We start from the raw sequence: 5,476 nt of genomic DNA, 5'->3' as shown, positions 1-5,476 counted from the left end.
TTCTATGTAACATTTTTGCCTGTTATATTTAATTTATTGCGCAAACAGAAAACTAACTGAAACTTGTATTGCAAACAGACCAAAGTACTACTCAGATCTGCCTCTGCGCCACCAAATTGAACATAAAATAACTATAAAATACACAAATATATAAATGTATAAATGCAAATGACAGTTGTTAAAACCCACGCAATTGACATAGACACACTTGCAGACAGCATCTTGTAAGTTTTTAATCAATACTGTATGGTGATGCAACCAAGTGTTGTCCCTTTCCATAGGGGTATGTTTTCACCCCTAGCCCTTACCACTTGAGTTTCAAGGTTTTCGGGGTAAGATGGTAAATGGGATTCAGCCTTGGTGTGCTTCAAGTGCGGCACCAAAGGCCACCGAGCAAAGGAATGTCGACAGAAAACAGGGTGTAGTCTTTGCAGAAGTAACACACACAAAGACGCCACGTGCAGGCGTAACCGTAGGTACACGCCGCCTCCGACTTGAGCTGCAAAAAAGCTCTGGCCACCCTGCCAAGGACGCTTGTCAAAAAGTACGGGGATATGGAACGCCAAAATGGTCACAATTCGTCACTTCCGCTTCGCGATTTTAATAGTCAGAACGCCGTTTTTTACGTCGTTCAATGTCAAAGCTCTCTGTGTCTCTCTCTTACTCACTCACTCACTCACACACACACACACACACACACACACACACACTCACAACATATACCTTGTGTGGAAATAAAAGAAATTAAAAAAATAAAAAAGAACACAAACACAAAAAAATCACATTGATTTGTATAAAAGAATAAAAAGTTCAAAAAAGAAAGTTATGTTGAGTATGAAAACTCTTGTTCATTACATTTTACTTCGTAATTGCAACTGCATGTGTTGTATTCATTGTTGCAAAACGTTCTATATAGTTTGTTTGTTACCATGACAACACCATTGATCTGAAGCAGTGTGCTGTTCATGTAAATAGTTTCAAATCAGCATAAATATAACATTTTTGATCAACTCATATCATTGCATGCTTATATACATACCGGTTAAAGCCTGCACATTCAAGAGAACCCGCACTTCCTGGTAAATCTGACCACTTCCGGTTTAGGCCCCGCCCCGTCCGAGTACGGATACGAGGGCGTTTCTCAATACCAAGTAAGCAAAGAACGGACTTGTGTTCTTGGGGAGACCGTACTTGCTAGCTGTACCTGGAAGACTGAACTCGCAAGTTCAGAAGCAAACAAAACGCTGTTGACAGTTTTGAGACGAAGCGTTCTTCCTGTTATTGCGCAACACCCCCAGCAAAGAGGGCGCTTGACACTTTATAGTTAGCATTGATGTGTGTATTCATAATAAAGTAAGGACGGTCACCCTTCACACCGCCTTGTTGTTTGTCTTCCAGGTTTTCATTTAAAGTGCTATAAGTATCACAGGCCAATAACTATATAAATACCGACACAACGGCGGGGAAAAAATCCTTGTAACATTGTTCGGGATTCCATTTTAATTGAAAGCAGAAAAGAAACGTTAAAATAGGTATTAAAATTATAGATGGACTGGGTAAAGTTAGTCACTGCCGTCTGTATATGTTACCGAGAAGCAGAAGAGGAGCCCAAGAGGGTTTTGCGGAGCTTTCAAACTCTGAAGGCTTTTTTAATTCACCATCAATTTTCGTTGAACTGCCTATATTCAAAATCTACACAGCTGATTTCTCTCCTTAAAACATCTTAAAAATGAATTTATTGATTTAATAATAGACGTAAATTGTGAAAATATGTGTACCGGAAACCATAAGCGCTTTACACCCGAATTAAATGCTGGGATACCTGCCCGGCCAAGTTCACACAAGTCACCATCCGATGTATCCTCGGTAAAATGGGCGTGTCAAGATCACATCCGGGGATTTTAACTGTTCTTGGCGAAATGCTAACTTGTGTATTGGGTCAGTACTTTGGCCACCAAACATTACGTTTCACAAGAACACAAGGACACAAGTCCATAGAAGAACACAGATTGAGAAACGCCCAGATAGTTCATGTGGTAAACATATACAGATACAGATACAGATAATGCTGTACTCGCTCATCCCTAGCGTTGTCTTTTCCAAAGCCAATACATTTGTACTGTTGTCACCCAATCAGTAAAGAACAAGAACAGACCAAATGAATCCAACCTAGCATAAGTATGAGCAATGCTCGTTGGATTTGGGAGAGGCTTGTCTCTTTTTCTACAGTCTGTTTTTCTATTAGTACGGCCATCGGTAAACTGAAATTGAACTGAAATTGTAGGCAGATAAACTATTGTGTTTTCATTGACTAGGTTGTCATTTGTGAAAGGTTTGCTGCAGACACAATTAACTAACAGCCACTGATATTCTACTAACTCGTTCTTGGTAAAATAACCTCCAAAAATTAAAACCACAAACTTTCATCTTGCAAAATGAATGGACTAGTTTTGATTGAGCTTGCTGTATTGTTAATAAATAACATCAGTGTTTCCGCCCATCTTTATAGAACCAATCCAGTTGATTTTGAAGAGCACAATCCAAACATAATGCAATATCTCCACTAGGAGGCACTCACACACTACCAATACATTAGACTTTTTAAGGACTTGACCACAGTACATATGCATTCTTTGTATATTTTAATTTCTAGAGAAATTCGTTTTCCAAGGCTTTAAAGACTTAAAGTGTATACATCTGTACCAACAATGTATTCATGGGACAAGTCTACCAACATGCTTAGGCCTATACTTACATACCTACCTTAGTTGGTAAAAGGAGATGTAGGTAAGAGTACAACCTTTTAAACAGGATGCATCAAATTTTGAATTAACCTAAAATACTCTCTCCTTGGACCTCCATAGTCCACGAGGCAGGCAAAATAGATCCTGCTTAGAGCAACACATGCACTCTGAAGAATGTTTTTGCGCCAGGCAATGACAGTGATGCTGCAACTGAGGTCTAGATATTTATTTTGAAAGTCTTTCAAAATGTCAGCCAGACATTTGACATCCTGAGAACACAGAAAACAAAGCAATGACAACACATGCATAATCAGGCCATTTGGGATATTCAAATTTAGATAAAATCCTATATTTGCATACATTGGGGCTGTTGCACCTGACTGGAGACTGGAGAACAGAAAGAATTTCAACTTCTGAATCAGAGGAGTCTATGTAGAAGTCTTCCCTATGTCCGACAGAAGATAGAATATGATGATTAGGAAAGGCAGTTGAAATATTGGGGTCAGCCAACAGAACACAAACTGTTACCAGTAAATCTACATTCAAAGCTTATCCTCAAAAATGTCTAGTGGCCACGAATTTTTAAACAAACTAACAGACAGACAAACAAACCTCATATCCTCATGATTACGGCTACCAGTGGCAGCTCTAGAATCGACGGGCGGACCTGCATCCCGCCTGAAAGTGGCGGCTGCAGCTTGGACAAGCGGTCCTGCGACCTGCCTGAAAGTGGCGGCTGGAGGCTGGACAGGTGGTCCTGCAGCCGGGACGAAAGTGCCCGACGAAACCTTGTTTGGTTGACCCTGAAAAAGAAAACACACTTACTGCATACATTAATGTACTAACCAGTCATCATGCTTTGGGGCTGTTTTTCTCCAAAGGGGACAGGAAAACGTATCCGTGTTAAGGGAAGAATGAACGGGCCCATGTATCGTGAGCTTTTAAGCCAAAACCTCCTTCCATCAGTGAGGGCCTTGAAGATGGAACGTGGCTGGGTCTACTCTTCCAGCAGGACAATGATCCCAAACACACTGTTCGGGCAATGAAGGAGTCAAGGTCCTGGAGTGACTTATTTGCCAGTCTCCAGACCTCAACCCCAAAGAAAATTTGTGGAGTGAGTTGAAGGTCTGTGTTGACCAGTGACAGCCCCAAAACATCACTGCCTAGAGGAGCTCTGCATGGAGGAATGGGCCAAAATACCAGCTAGAGTGTGTGCAAACCTGGTGAAGACTTAGAGGAAATATTTGACTTCTGTCATTGCCAACAAAGGGTTTTGTTAAAAAGTATTGATTTGAACTTTTGTTGTTGACCAAATAATTATTTTCCATCGTAATTTACAATTAAATTCTTTTAAAAAATCCTACAATGTGATTTCCTGGATTTTGTTTTCCCCCATTTTGTCTTTAATAGTTAAGTGAACCGATTATGAACATTACAGACCTCTCCTTTCTAAGTAGGAGAACCTGCACAATCAGTGGCTGACTAAATACTTTTTGGCCCCACTGTAAATATAATACATAGTAAGATCCACCTGAGCCAAAAGTAATTTCTGCTTAAATATGTACATGGTGTTATAGCCAACCCTTAAGTATGGTATTGAAAATCTTTTCACACATTTGCCTACCTGTGGACGAATATATAAGTTTGACTGGCACAAAGCATTATTCAGATGTATTTCACTGGGGTACATAGTGTTCAAGTTCAGAGGAACGACCATTCTTTGGCCATTGACTCTGCATAACTGAAAATCTTGCTGAGTGTGTAAATCAGGAAAATAAGAATAATCCTTATTTGTAGAGCACTTTTCAAAAACAAGTTACAAAGTGCTTTAACAAGTGTAAAGACAATAATACCCAAGAGACAATAATACAAGAAGATAAAAGCATGATAACATTGAAAAGACTAAAATACAGTTAAATATAAAATTAGTAAAATACAATAAAATAAAAGGGATCAAATAAAGTCAAATAAGATCGGGAAAGGCTCTCCTATAAAAGTATGTTTTAAGAAGGGACTTTAGAGTTCACTGACTCAGCTGACCTGATTTCCTCGGGCAGGCTGTTCCAGAGCCTCGGGGCCTTGACAGCAAACGCTCTGTCCCCTTTAGTCGAGACCGTGGAACAGATAGCAGAGCATAGAAAAGTGTCCCTCAGGATTTGAAGGAATTCATCTTGCTGTAAATCCAGGGGTACAACGACCCGGCGAGGTTCAGTGGCATCTGACAATCGACAAACAAAAGTATTACCAATGTCAATAGCACATTCATTCCAAGCTGCTAAATGCATGTCAGTAATACTAGTGGGGCAGATAAGGGGGAAAATTGTTCACAAGTGGATACAAGCACCAAATTTGGTGTGGTTACCCCTCTGGAGCCAATAATTTGAAAAATAACGTTAGCCACTTGATTTTTCAAAATGGCCGCCATTTCCAGCATTGGAAAACACATATCTCCCCACATAATTTTACTAATGGGACATATTTCAAGGTTTTTACCTTTTGAATCCTATGTTTTTGACTATAAGGACGTTACACACATATGTATTTTGTGTTTTGAGAGTCTATAGTGGTATGTAGAGTAAATAATGTGAAAAAACATGCATGAAACGTGACATAATTCCAAGAAAAAATGTTTTATTAAAGCATGTCAAAGTAACAGGAGGTTTTATGTTATTTACTTTTCTGGAGGCACTTAACATTATTGTATCTGTGTTCATTGTATTTAAGTGGGTTAT

This window comes from Etheostoma spectabile, unplaced genomic scaffold (genome assembly GCF_008692095.1).
Source record: "Etheostoma spectabile isolate EspeVRDwgs_2016 unplaced genomic scaffold, UIUC_Espe_1.0 scaffold280, whole genome shotgun sequence".
NCBI lineage: Eukaryota > Metazoa > Chordata > Actinopteri > Perciformes > Percidae > Etheostoma > Etheostoma spectabile.
Note: the sequence above shows the minus strand (reverse complement) of the source record.